The 15,784-nt window shown below is 39.2% G+C and overlaps 1 protein-coding gene across 1 annotated transcript in view; it reads right to left on the minus strand.

Annotated features, from left to right (window-relative positions):
* The window catches only part of TEX14 (testis expressed 14, intercellular bridge forming factor), a 106,404-nt gene that overhangs the window by 74,321 nt on the left and 16,299 nt on the right, over positions 1–15,784 (minus strand). The window lies entirely within an intron of this gene.

The following is a 15,784-nucleotide window of genomic DNA, read 5'->3' on the forward strand; positions in this document are numbered from 1 at the left end:
ATCATTTCAACAAAGACATAGAGATTCGGAAAAAAAAAAAAAAAAAAAAAAAAATCCAAATGGAAATCCTTGAAATGAAGGAAACAACAATAAACCAAATAAAAAACTCAGTGGAGGGCTGGGGATATAGCTCAGTTGGTAGAGTGCCTGCCTCACAAGCACAAGGCCCTGGGTTCAATCCCCAGCACCGCAAAAAAAAAAAAAAAAAAAAAAAAAAAAACCTCAATGGAAAGCATCACCAACAGACTAGACCACTTGGAAGACAGAACCTCGGACAATGAAGACAAAATATTTAATCTTAAAAATAAAGTTGTCGAAACAGAGAAGATGGTAAGAAATCATGAACCGAATCTCCAAGAACTATGGGTCATCATGAAAAGACCAAATTTAAGAACTACTGGGATTGAGGAAGGCACAGAGATACAAACCAAAGGAATGAAAAACCTATTCAATGAAATAATAGCAGAAAATTTCCCAAGCCTGAAGAATGAAATGGAAAATCAAATACAAGAGGCTTACAGAACACCAAATGCACAAAATCACAACAGATTCACACCAAGGCACATTATAATGAAAATGCCTAAATTCAAAATAAAGATAGGATTTTGAAGGCTGCGAGAGAAAAGCATCGGATTACATATAGGGGGAGACCAATATGGATATCAGCAGATTTCTCAGCCCAGACTCTAAAAGCTAGAAGGGCTTAGAACAACATATTTCAAGCTCTGAAAGAACATGGTTGCCAACCAAGAATCCTATATCCAGCAAAACTAACCTTCAGATTTGAAGATGAAATAAAATCCTTCCATGATAAACAAAAGTTAAAAGAATTTACAAATAGAAAGCCTACAGTACAGGATATTCTCAACAAAATATTCCATGAGGAGGAAAAGAAAAACAACAATGTAGGTCAGCAAAGGGAGGAACTACCTTAAAGAAAAATTCATTCAAAGGAGAAACCAAGCCAAGTTAAAAACCAAAAATAAGCCCAAATGACTGGGACAAATCATATCTCAAAAATAACCCTAAACGTTAATGGCCTAAACTCATCAATCAAAAGACATAGACTGGCAGAATGGATTAAAAAGAAAGACCCAACAATATGCTGCCTGCAAGAGACTCATCTCATAGAAAAATATTCACAGACTAAAGGTGAAAGGATGGGAAAAAAGCTACCATGCACACGGGCTCAGTAAAAAAGTGGGGGTTTCCATCCTTATTTCAGATAAAGTGGACTTCAGGCCAAAGTTAATCAGAAGGGATTAAAGAAGGATGTTTCATACTGCTTACCGGAACCATAAATCTGGAAGACATAACGATACTAAATATTTATGCCCCAAATGGTACATCCGTGTATGTCAAACAAATCCTTTTCAATTCCAGGAATCAAACAGACTACAACACAATAATTCTGGGTGACTAACACACCGCTATCGCCACTGGATAGATCTTCCAAACAAAAACTAAACAAAGAACTGTAGAACTCAATAACACAATCAATAACCTAGACTTAACATACATATATAGAATATTCCATCCATCAACAAGCAAATTCACTTTCTTCTCAGCTGCACATGGAACCTTCTTGAAAATAAACCATATGTTATGCCACAAAGCAGCCCTTAGGAAATGAAAAAAAAAAAAAAAAAGAAAGAAAGAAAATAGATACTGCCTTGTGTTCTATCAGATCATAATGGAATGAAATTAGAAATCAATGACAAAATAAAAAATAGAAATTACTCCAACACCTGGAGACTAAATAATATGCTATTGAATGAAGCACGGATAACAGAAAACATCAGGGAGGAGATAAAAAAATTCTTAGAGGTAAGTGAGAACAACGATACAACATATCTTTCCTTAGGGATGCGAACCGGGGTCCTTGCACATGCTAGGCGCGTGCTCTCCAACACGAGCTATTTCTTCAGCTTCCAACATATCAAAATTTCTGGGTCATGATGAGAGCAGTGTTAAGAGGAAAATTCATTGCATACAGCGCATTCAATAAAAGATTAAAAGGTCAACAAATAAATGACCTAACATTACAGCTTAAAGTCCTAGAAAAAGAACAGAACAACACCAAAAGTAGTAGAAGACGGGCTAAAAAAATCAGAGCTGAAATCAATGAAACCAAACCAAAACAAAAGAAACAATCCAAAAAAATTAACAAAACAAAAAGTTGGTTCTTTGAAAAAGTAAACAAAATAGACAAATCCTTAGCCACACTAACAAAGAGAAGGAGAGAGAAAACTCAAATTACTAAAATTCGTGATGAAATGGAAATATGACAGACACCACTGAAATACATAACACAATGAGAAGCTACTTTGAAAATCTATATTCCAACAAAATAGAAACTACTGAAGACATCGACAAATTTCTAGAGACATATGCTCCTCCCAAACTGAACCAGGAGGACATACACAATTTAAACAGATCAATATCAAGCAATGAAATAGAAGAAGCCATTAAAAATCTACCATCCAAGAAAAGCCCAGGACCAGACGGATTCTCAGCCGAGTTCTACAAGACCTTCAAAGAAGAACTCATTCCAATACTTCTCAAAGTATTCCAGGAAATAGAAAAGGAGGGAACCCTACCAAATGCATTCTATGAAGCTAATATCACCCTCATACCCAAACCAGACAAAGACACATCAAGGAAAGAAAATTTTAGACCAATATCCTTGATGAATATAGATGTAAAGATCCTTAACAAAATACTGGCAAACCATATCCAAAAACATATTAAGAGAATTGTGCACCACGATCAAGTGGGGTTCATCCCTGGAATGCAAGATGGTTTAACATCCGTAAATCAATAAATGTAATCCATCATATCAAAAGACTTAAGGATAAGAATCATATGGTTATTTCAATTGACAAAGAAAAAGCATTCGACCAAATACAACACCCCTTCATGCTCAAAACACTAGAAAATATAGGGATAGTAGAAACATACTTGAACATTGTAAAGGCTATTTATGCTAAGCCCACAGCCACCATCATTCTTAATGGAGAAAAACTAAAACCATTCCCTTTAAAAACGGGAACAAGACAGGGATTCCCTCTTTTACCACTTCTATTCAACGTCATACTCGAAATACTAGCCAGAGCAATTAGACAGACTAAAGAAATTAAAGGAATATGAATAAGAAAAGAGGAACTTAAGCTGTCACTATTTGCGGATGACATGATTCTCTATTTAGAGGATCCAAAAAACTCCTCCAGAAAACTTCTAGACCTCATCAATGAATTCAGCAAAATAGCAGGTTATAAAATCAACACACATAAATCTAAAGCATTTTTATACATAAGTGATGAAACATCTGAAAGGGAAATGAGGAAAACAACTCCATTTGCAATGGCCTCAAAAAAAAAAAAAAAAAACTTGGGAATCAATCTAACCAAAGAGGTGAAAGATCTCTACAATGAAAACTACAAAACATTGAAGAAAGAAATTGAGGAAGACCTTAGAAGATGGAAAGATCTCCCATGTTCTTGGATAGGCAGAATTAATATTATCAAAATGGCCATACTTCCAAAGGTGCTATACAGATTTAATGCAATTCCAATTAAAAATCCTAGACCATTTCTCATAGGAACAGAAAAAGCAATCATGAAATTCATCTGAAAGAACAAAAGACCCAGAATAGCCAAAACAGGAAGAGTGATGCAGGAGGTATCACTACACCAGAACTTAAACTCTACTATAGAATAACAAAAACGGCTTGGTACTGGCACCAAAATAGACAGGTAGATCACTGGTACAAGATAGAAGACACAGAGACATACCCACATAAGTACAGTAACCTCATACTAGACAAGGATGCCAAAAACTTACAAGGGAGAAAAGATAGCCTCTTCAATAAATGCTGCTGGTAAAACTGGAAATCCATATGCAGTAAAATGAAACTAACTCCCTCTCTCACCCTATACAATACTCAACTCAAAATGGATCAAGGATCTAGGAATTAGACAAGACCCTTCACCAAATAGAAGAAAAAGTAGGCTTAGGACCAGACTTCCTTAACAAGACCCCCATAGTGCAAGAAATAAAAGCAAGAATCAATAAATGGGATAGAATCAAACTAAAAAGCTTTCTCGCAGCACAGGACACAATCAATAATGTGAAAAGAGAGCCTACAGAGTGGGAGAAAATCTTTTCCACAACTTCAGACAGAGCACTCATCTCCAAAGTTTATAAAGAACTAAAAAACTTTATACCCAAAATACAAAGAACCCAAACAATAAATGGGCTAAGGAAATAGGCAGACACTTCACAGAAGAAGATATACAGGTGATCAACAAAATATATGAAAAAGTGCTCATCATTCCTGGTAATTAGAGAAATGCAAATTAAAACCACCCTAAGATTTCATCTAACTCCAATCAGAATGGCTATTATCAAGAACACAAGCAATCATAAGTGTTGGAGTGGATGTGGGGAAAAAGGCACACCATACATTGCTGGTGGAGTTGCAAATTAGTGCAGCCACTGGAGATTCCTCAGAAAACTTGGAATGGACTCACCATTTGACCCAGCTATCCCACTCCTCGGTTTATACCCAAAGGATTTAAAATCAGCATACTACAGTGATGCAGACACATCAATGTTCATAGCAGCTCAATTCACAATAGCTAGATTGTGGAACCAACTGAGATGCCCTTCAATTGATGAATGGATAAAGAAACTGTGGTATATATACACAATGGAATATTACTCAGCCATAAAGAATAGTAAAATTATGGCATTTGCTGGTAAATGAATCAACTTGGAAAGTATCATGCTAAGTGAAATAGGCCAAGCCCAAAAAAACAAAGGTCAAATGTTTTCTCTGATAAGTGCTTGACAATATATAACAATGGGGGGTGGTGGGGGGAAGAGAAGAATGAAGGAACTTTGGATGGTGTAGAGGAAAAAGGGGTGGGAGGGGGTGGGGATGGAAAAACAGTAGAATGAAACAGACAGTATTACCCTGTATATATGTATGATTACTTGAATGTCGTGAATACACACTGTGTACAATAAGAGAAATGAATAGCTGTACCCCATTTGTGTACAATGAATTAAAATGTCTGTAAAATAAAAAATATTTTGATAAAAAAAGATGAAAAAAAATCCCCAGTACTCCCCCACCCAAAAGGAATAGCCCCAAACACCCAATCTTTGTGCTGAAGCCAAACTATGTAAGGTCCTCAGACACTTACCTGTTTTTAGAAAGAATTTCTACTGCAATATAAAACAAAACAAAAAAGTACTTATGAGACCAAAAATAATTCTTGACAAGGTCTCTATGGAGGAAAGGAAATTCAAACATTTAATTTAAGGGAAGGAGGTTTCATTGGCCACCTTATTAGAAAAATCAGCAAACTTTGCAAGCCAGCCCCTTAAAATGACAAGTGACATCTAGGCAATTGAACCAGGGACGCTGGTGTTTGTCTTGTGTTCTCTGAAGTCAGAATGCCTAGTCTAGTCCTCATTTACTGGCTTGTGGCATCTTAAGCAAATCCCTAACCTTGTCAAGAAAAATGTGTTCCCTCACCAGCTTAAAAATCAGGCAAGTTGTATTCTGCACCTTTGCTTGCAGTTTGAGAAAGTTATGTGTAGTCCACTTAGGATCACAAACTTTCCTTTACTACTAGTTATGGGTTTGTGCTTCCAGATTAACAGAAATGGTAGAAACTATCATTAGAGAATAGAATTTTGTTATTTCCTATAAGAGTCATGAATAAAGTTTCTTCGTTTACTTCTTAACTGTGTTATGTTTATAACTGCACCAACAAAGGCCTTTACAACTCTTCTTCCCTTTGACTGAAATGTCCTTTAAATGAAAATAAGTACACTTGCCACCTTGCTAGTTCCAAAAATAGATATATCCCTGATAGCAGGAAAGGAAAGTTGGGCTACTGTAGAGATTTTTGTGTGTGTGTGGTGCTAAGGACTGAACCCAGGGAACTTCACCACTGATTCACATCCCCAGCCCTTTTTATTTTTAATTTTGAAACAGGGTCTCACTAAATTGACCTGGCTGTCCTCAAATTTGGCATCCTCCTGCCTCAGTCTCCTGAGTAGCTGGGATTACAAGTGTGTGCCACCATGTCTGGCTGTCTGGCTTCTGTGGACGTTTTTGAGAATTTTGTGATTAATGGAATTTTGGGGGGGTATAGTACTGGGGATTTAATCTATAAGTGCTTTATAACCCCGGTCCTTTTTTATTTTGAGACAAGTTCTTGCTAAATTGTATTGCTAAGGCTGGACTTGAACTTTCCATCCTCTTTCCTCAGCCTCCTGAGTCTCTGGGATCACAGACATAGAGAGGCATGATTAACAAATCTTTGATGTGACAGGTATGGTATATGTTCTTATGATTTATCCTAATCTTTAAATGCTAAAATCACAAGTCTCTAAACCTACCAGATTAAAATGACAATATTACTGAGATTCAGTGATCTTCAACTTAGGGATTTAAAAAAAAAACTCTGACCCCTATGAAACCACAGATATGATGGTAAATAGTTAATAATACTATCAGCATCTGTTAAGGTGTCAACACTGTGTCAGGCTCTCTGCTACAAGCCATATATATATATATATATATATACACGCACACACATTTATATAGTTATTCAGAATTTTTTCAATACTGGGGATTGAAACCAGGGCCTCACACATGCTAGGCAAGCATAATACAACTGAGCTACACCCCCAGCCCTTTTTGAATTTTATTCTGAGATAGGGTCTGACTTAACTGTTCAAGCTGGCCTTATACTTATGATCCTCTTGCATCAGCCTCCCCAGTAGCTGGGATTACAGGTATCCACCACAGTGCTCAGCTCATTTAATCTTTTTGAGGTAGGTACTATTATCTGCATTTTATAGCAGAGGAAACTGAGAGGGTCTGATAATTTGGCCCAGAAGATGTGCATCTGTTTCCCAGCTATTCTGCTGGGGTATGAGTCTTACTGGTGAACCATGAAATCATTTCAAGTCCTACTCTGAAATTATTCTTTAATATTCTTTATTTTAACATCATATATTTAGTATATTACATATTTTTATTTTAATGTCACTATATTATATTCAGACATTAATAATATTTATTTATTTATTTTTATTTTATTTATTTATTTTTTTGCGGTGCTGGGGATCAGACCCAGGGCCTTTGCTTGCAAGGCAAGCACTCTACTGACTGAGCTATCTCCCCAGACCTAAACATTAATAATATTTAAATCAGTATTTTAATACATATTTGAAAAACATTTTAAAAACACTGAGATAATACCACACACCTATTAGAATGGATAGAACCTGAGGGGTGCAGTGGTGCATGCCTGTAATCCCAGCGGCTCTGGAGGCTGAGGCAGGAGGACTGCAAGTTCAAAGCCAGCCTCCACAACTTAGTAAGGCCCTAAGCAACTTAGCAAGACCCTGTCTCTAAATAAAATAGACTTTTATGTATGTGGCTAAGTGGTTAGGCATCCCTGGATTCAATCCCCAGTATCAGAAAAAAAAAAAAAAAAAAGAATGGATAGAACCCAAAACATTGCCTAGCACGAGGGAACATACCTTAAATGCCAGCAACTTGGGAGGTTGAGGCAGGAGAATCATAAGTTTGAAGTCAGCCTTGGCAAGCTAGTGAGGCCCTGTCTCAAAATTTTAAAAAGTGGCTCACACCTGTTAATTCCAGCAATTCAGCAACTCTGGGTACAAAGGCAGGAGAATTGTAAGTTTAAGATCAGCCTCAGCAACTTAGGGAGGCCCTAAGCAACTTAGCAAGACTCTGTCTCAAAATAAAAAATAAAAAGGACTGGGGATGTGACTCAGTGGCAAAGCATCCTTGGGTTCAGTCTCCAGTAACAAGACAAATGAATAAATAAATAAATAAATAAATAAATAAATAATAAAAAGAGAAAAAAAAAAACTGAAAAGAAAAGATGGCTGAGGATATAAAGGTCAGTGACAGAGAGCCCCTAGGTTCAATCCCCAGTACCAGTGGAGGGGATGTGTAACAACAGGAATTCTCATTCATTGTTGGTAGTACAGCCATTCTGGTTTTCTTGTTTTTGTTTTTTGGTACTAGAGACTGAACATAAGGGCACTTTACCACTGAGCTGTATCCACAGTATTTTTATTTGATTGTGGGGCAGGGTCTTGCCAAGTTGTTCAGAGCCTCATTAAACTGCAGAGGCTGGCCTGGAACTTTCTATTTTCCTGCCTCAGCCTCCAGAGTTGCTGCCATTATAGCCCTGCGCCACCACGCCCAAACTTTGGAATACAGTTTGGCAGTTTTACATGAAGTTCAATATAGTTTTATACAAGAGAGCAATTGTGCTCCTTGTTTTTTGTTTGTTTGTTTTTTGGTGCTGGGATCTGACTCCAGGGACACTACCACTGAGCTACATTCCCAATCAATCCTTTTTTATTTTTATTGTTTTTACTTTGAGGGTCTCAATAAATTGCTGGGGGTCTCACTGAGTTGCTGAGGTTGGCCTTGAACTGTCAATCCTCCTGCTTCAGGGTTCTGAGTCACTAGGATTATAGGCGAGTGCAAACACACTCGCCAGGAGTTTATGGCCAGGAGTTTGAAGGGAGGGATGAACAGAAGGATCACAAATTATTTTGATCAGTGAAACTTCTATATAACACTGTAGTGGATTTATAACATTATACATTTGTCAAAACCTATAGAATTATATTGCACAAAGAATGAACCAAAGCAATGAAAGGACTAACTAAAACAATTCCCCTCTTCATATTACTTTTTCCCCAACTTGTATCCAATATGTCTTTATTTATGTATTGATCCAACCTCAGCCAACGAGCACAGGTTGAGTTCAGGGCTCACACCCTCCAGCCTGCAGGGATCTTCAGGCTAAACCTACAAACAGGGCAGTGAAGCTCTCTCAGTGAGTCAGAAGGCTATTTTCTGTTTCACATTGCTTTTTTTAATCATGTGTGTGTGTGTGTGTTACTAAGGATTAGAATCCAGGGCCTTGTGCATTTGAGGCAAGGACGCTACCAAATGAGCTACATCCCTCACATTGCTTTTTAATAAACTGGTACAGCAGGGCACAGTGGCGCATGCCTGTAATCCCAGAGGCTCCGGGAGGCTGAGGTAGGAGGATCATGAGTTCAAAGCCAGACTCAGCAACTCAGTGAGACCCTGTCTCTAAACAAAATATGTTTAAAAAGGGTTGCAGATGTGACTTAGTGGTTAAGCATCCCTGGGTTCAATCCTCGGTACCAAAAAGCAAACAAAACTCAAAACTGGTATGGTACCCCCCCCACCCAAAAAAAAAAAAAGGAAAAAGTGAATTGAAATGTTGATCATGGATTTTTATTAATAATAATACATGAAGTCAGGTGCAGTTGGTGCATGCCTATAATCCCTACTACTACAGGGAGGCTGAGGCAGGGGGACTGCAAATTCAGGGTCAGCCTGGGCAATTTAATGAGTTTCTGCCTTAAAATAAAAAGGACTGGTAAGGCGTCCCTGGGTTCAATACTCAGTATCACACACATACTGTTATAAATATTTGTTTACAAAATACAATAAAACGGAGCTGAAGAAATAGCTCCTTTTGGAGAGCGCTCCCCTAGCATGCGCAAGGACCGTGGTTCGAATCCCCGGCCGCTCAAATGAGAAGAAAAAAAAAAAAACCCACAAAATACAATAAAACTATAGAAACTCATTCATTTAAGGGATATTTTGCTCAGAACAAATATAAAACTGTTACAAGCAGAGAAGACTCAAGGATGAGATGCCTAGCATCTCATAAACGTCCAGGACTGTGGAGGTTATGGCAGGGCTGAGATCTAGCCTGGAAAATACAGGCCTTAAATGACTAAGAATGTATTGCCCAGGAAACCCATCAGAATATTCTCAGAAAAAAAATGAGAATCTCCAGGGGGAATAAACATACCAAGACCTAAATTTGGAATTAGGCATTCCCAGATGGGGAAAAGCCCAACCCTATGTTTAGGAGAATAACCTGAAATAAACACTAGTGATAATAAAAACAAAGAAAAAAAAAATAAGAAATGTAGCCAATTAAGAGCAAAACCTAACAGACCTGTTAAGTTTTGTAAGGAAGTACTGGTACAAAAAAACCAGACCTGTCAGTAATAACAGTGAACCAAAACAAGCAAGAAATAGACCACTGAAAAACTGTGAGAATGACAAAGACAACTTTCAATAGCAACACAAAAAAACAACTTATAAATAAGATTAAAAGAAGAGCTGGGGTTATGGCTCAGTGATAGAGCACTTGCCTAGCAAGTGTGAGGCACTGGGCTTGATCCTTAGCATCACACAAAAATATGAAACAAAGAAAATTATGAGAAAGTAATGTTTATTTATTCATTTTTATGTGGTGCTGAGGATCGAACCCAGTGCCTCACATGTGCTAGGCAAGCACATTACCACTGAGCCACAACCCCAGCCCCAAAAGAAATGTTTAAAAAAATTAAAAGAAAAATACCAAGACCTACAAATATGCAAGCAAAGAAACAGAAACTGAATCACTGTTTCTAAGTACAAGATCACAACAGGAAACACTCAGGCAGTGTTCTTTCCCTCTTACTCTCCAGAGAGATCAAAGACAATCATCATTGGCAAAATGTAGTTATCATAAAGAAATACCTAGAACCAGCTTTGGCTCAGAAGACACTCAAGAAAATGCTCAGCTCCTCATGGTTTCTGGCACTCTGGTACTCTATGTAATCAGAGGAACTTCTCTAATAACATACTACAAAAAGGATCCCTGAAAGTATAGTCTTGCCTTTCCTATCTGGACTCTGCCAAGTCTGTCAGTTGCTCACTTTGCAGCAATGGTGAAGATTTTTTCTCCACTTTTTTTGGGAGGGAGGTGGGATGGAGGGGGGAATCCCACAGGTCATTTGCCTCTTTCACAAATTTTATATCTCATAATAATTTGGTCAAATGGTAAAATTCAGTACATTATTTTCACTTATACGCCTTCTAGAATCTTTAAGGCTACAACTGAGTTCATTAACATACACCTTCTTAGAATCAAATCACACATTTCCATTCTCTCAATGCTTCTCTCTCCTAACCCCAGCAAACTGCCATTACTTAGCAGACCTCACCAAGGACCTTTGATGTCATGGCAGGGTCACACCAACTGATTGCTAAAGGAAGGCTGTGCTGCCCTAGGCAGAGAGGAAAGGTGGTTGTGGTGTGGATCAGCATAGAAGGACAGGGCCCTTGCCTGTTAGAGAAATCAGAAGAGTTGGAGTCTGTTTCCTCTGCTGATTGGGGGCTGGGGGAGGGGGCGGGCAGGAATAGACATGGTGCACATTAACACCACGTAATGACAAACAACTACAATGGTTTACTGACTGTCTACTTGATTATTGGTATTTTAATCTATTCTCATTGCAACCTCTATAAACAACTGAAAAAGGGTTGGTTGTTTCCCTTTTCTTACAGATGCTGAGTGTATCATGTGTCACACAGCAGAGAACCACAGTTGGAACCTAAGTCTGGCATGAAATAGTTCTGTATTCTTTCTGACAGGCCAACACAGTCTTAGGAGATCTAGTTTCCAATCAAATACATTTCTCTTTAAAGCTCTTAATACATCATTTTTCAGTTCAGTCTCAATGATTCATTTTCCTGACTTCTAAATCCCAGAAGTAGCCTACCCATTTACTTTTCACAAAAGTTATAGTGGGCACCCAGTCACTGAGAGGCAGAAAGCATAGCTGTAAATCTTGAGGAACATGCCCTTGGTTCATGGCCTTGTAAAATGAGGGAAATATGCAAGCCCAGGGAAAACTGATAGGAAATTGTACAGCTCCATCCTGGCTCCTTCTCCAGTCTGGATCCTAATACAGTCTTTGTATAATTTTGGACCCCCAGCCCATGGTGGGGATTCTCAGTCTTGAGATAGCTTGCATGTTTCCTTTAATGTATCTACCTTCCTAGATAAACCTGTGTCTATGCCTTAAAAAAGAGAAAAAGTTAGCTACACACACCTGTGAACCCAACTACTCTGGAGGCTTACGCAGGAAGATTCCTTGAACTTATTGAGACCCTGTCTCAACATAAAATACAAAGGTCTGGGGATGTAGCTCAGTGGTAGAAAGCTTGCCTAGCAAGTACAATACTCTGGGTTCAATTCCCAGGACAGGGAAAAAAAAAAAAATTATTTTTAGAACACACCTTTCATATATGACATTAACTGTCTGAGTCATAACTTCCTGCTTCTGTTCCACATTTTCCTTCATGCCAGGAAGCATAATGTCATGTGGACATTCATATGACACGACATTCTGAGTCAACTACATTTTTTGTGTGTGTGGGGGGGGTGCTGGGGATTGAACCCAGGGCCTTGTGCTTGCGAGGCAAGTGCTCTACCAACTGAGCTATATCCCCAGCCCTCAACTACATTTTTTAATGCTCACACTAACACATCGGTTTGGAAGGGTGCTTAGCAGTCATTCCATTCAACCACCTCTCCTAATAGAATCTCCTTACAGATGGTCCCATTTAGAGACAGTCAAATGTTTGGCATCCTTATCCTTCAAAAAAAGGATAGTGTTGGGGAAATCTGGCTGGGAATGGCCCATACCTCCAGATGTCAGAGCAGTTTTTTAAAGTATTGTTTTAGTTGTTAATGGACCTTTATTTTTATTTATTTATTTACATGTGGTGCTGAGAATCAAACCCAGTGCCTCACACATGCCAGGCAAGCGCTCTACCACTGAGCTACAACCCCAGCCCCAGCCCTTATATTCTTAAAGTTATAAAGTACCTTCCAGTGACTTTTATCAAAGAACCCTGGTCTCTGGTCTGGGGTCTTCCATATCTAAGACTTTTCCATTCCTCCATTTCTCCCACATTTCTGGGGACTCTGGGCTATCCCTTGGCTTTCTCTGGCAGATTCCCCAACTACAGGTGGGTCTGACCATCACTCCAGCATATTCTAAGACCTAATTCATACTACCTTTTCTGAAAGTTGCCTTTGACCTCTCCAGATAACAGAGTTGCTGGGATTACAGACATGCTCCACTACACCTGGCTGGAACTCATCTTTTGGATTCTAGAATTCATATAATCTATAATAACTCATCTTCTAAATAGGCTGAACTGAACAGGATATAATCAGAAAACAATTTTTCTTCTTCTACTGACTCAAGCACACTCACTCTTCTTGAGATGGACTTCAGGCAGATTCCACAGTTTCTAAGTAACTTTAAATGTGCAGTTCCATTGAAATCAAGACTTTGATCTTAAACCAGGTATGGTGGTGAACACCTGTAATTCCGGCAGCTCAGGAGGCTGAGGCAGGAGGATCGCAAGTTTGAGGCCAGCCTCAGCAACTTAGCAAGGTCCTAAGAAACTTATTGAGACCCTGTCTCAAAAAATAAAAAGAGCTGGAAAGCTGGAGATGTAGCTCAGTAGTAAAGTAGTCCTGGGTTAAATCCCTAGTACATAAATAAATAAATAAATAAATAGGCTGGTGTTCACATCAGTGGTAGACTGCCCCTGGGTTCAATCTCTAGTACCACTAAAAGGAAATCAAAACAACAATAATAAAACAAGAACAATCTTTTAGAGTTGGGGATGTAGCTCAGTGGTAGAGCATTGCTGAGCACATACAAGGTCCTATGTTTAATCCCCACCACTGCAAAAACACCAGCCACCCAAACAAAAAACCCTTCAACCTTTCATCCAATTCTAATTTCTCCTTCCTTCCACATTTCAGTACCCAGTCCTTTGCTAACTCTCAGGTTGTGTTTTTGTTTGTTTTTGTTTGGTTGTTGTTTTTTGGTACTGTGAATTGAATCCAGGGGTACTCTACCATTGAGCCACATCCCCAGCCCTTCCTATTTTTCATTTTGACACAGGTCTTGCTAAGTTGCCCAGACTAGCCTGAACTTGGGATTCTCCTGCCTCAGACTCCTAAGTCACTAGGATTATAGGTGTTCACCACCACGCCTGGCTTCAAGGCTACTTTTGGCAACTCCAGAGCTGAGGTAGAGGTAAGAACCAATGATACAAAAAGGGGTAATTGCTGAGTATGCAGCTCAGTGACAGAGCACTTTACTGGCTATGTGGGAGGCCCCGAGTTCTATCCCCAGCACTGTAAATAAATACATACATACATACATACATTCACACACACAATGGGGGTGAGGGAGAGACAAAGACCTTATTTAGCTGATGCTCTATGTAGCTTTTGGGTTCATACCAAAAGTTGCCCTTTTGTGCGAACTGTTAATGGGTCATTCCAGTACCTCCACTACACTACACAGCACCCTGATGCAGGCCAGTACCCTCTCCTGTGGACTACTTGAAACCCCTCAGCTCTTGTTCTCCAAGGTTCCACCTCTATATTCTCTGTTGAGATTCTTCCTTTCTTCTTCTTTTTTTTTTTTTTTTTTTTTTTGGTGGAAGGGAGTACCAAGGATTGAACTCAGGGCCACTCAACCACAGAGTCACATTTCCAGCCCTATTTTCTATTTTATTTAGAGACAGGGGCTCACTGAGGTGCTTAGTGCCTTGCTTTTTGCTGAGGCTGGCTTTCAACTCCAGATTCTCCTGCCTCAGCCTCCCAAGCCACTGGGATTACAGGCAGGTGCCACCACACCTAGCCCTTCCCTCCTTCATGAGTAAGATCCCTTTAGATGGCTCAGCTACCCTCTGTGCACTCTACATACATGCTCCAGCACACACCCCATGCCTGACAGAAATGTGGTTAATCTGTCTGCTAATCTCCCTTGCTCATCCAGTCATCAAGGACTGCTTCAAAATAGATGGCTGATCTCCTAAGCCCTAAATTTCAGAAACAAGTTTTCTGCATGCCACCTTGGAGGAAACTGGGCAAGGGTATCATATTTCAGCTGTTAAGCAGGCTGGAACACCAGCTCCTATCTCTCCAGCTTGCAACTGTGTCTATATGAGGTTCACCTGAAGGGCTTCTTACTTTGCTTGAGGTTGGGGAAGGAAGGGAAAAAGCCACTGCATTCAAACACAATGAAGACCTTTTAAAGAATTCACTGTCATCCCCATACCACTGCTTTCCCTTAGATGGGCCCAAGGCAGGGTAAAGGGATTGAAGTCCAAGGATCATTTTATTATTTATTGATTAATTTTTTAAATTATTTTGGCAGTGCTGGGGATTACACTCTACTATTGTGCTACATCCTCAGTCCTTTTTTTTTGTTCTAATTAAGCAGCTATAAACATTGATATTGCTGCATCTCTGTAGTATGCTGATTTTAAGTCCTTTGGGTATAGGCCAAGGAGTGGGATAGCTGGGTCAAATGGTGGGTCCATTCCACACTTTCTGAGGAATCTCCACACTGCTTTCCGGAGTGGCTGCACTAATTTGCAGCCCCACCAGCAATGTATGAGTGTACCTTTCTCCCCACATCCTCGCCAACACCTGTTGTTGCTTGTGTTCTTGATAATTGCCATCCTAATTGGGGTGAGATGGAATCTTAGGGTAGTTTTGATTTGCATTTCTCTTATTACTAGAGATGTTAAACATTTTTTCAGCTATCTGTTGATTACTTGTAGATCTTCTGCGAAGTGTCTGTTCATTTCCCTAGCCCATTTGTTGATTGGATTATTTGTATTCTTGGTGTAGTGTTTTTTGAGTTCTTTATAGATTCTGGAAATTAGTGCTCTATCTGAAGTATGAGTGGCAAAGATTTTCTCCCACTCTGTAGGCTCTCTCTTCACATTGCTGATAGTTTCCTTTGCTGAGAGAAAGCTATTTGGTTGGAATCTATCCCAGTTGTTGATTCT

This window comes from Sciurus vulgaris (genome assembly GCF_902686455.1).
Source record: "Sciurus vulgaris genome assembly, chromosome: 3".
NCBI classification, from domain to species: Eukaryota; Metazoa; Chordata; class Mammalia; order Rodentia; family Sciuridae; genus Sciurus; species Sciurus vulgaris.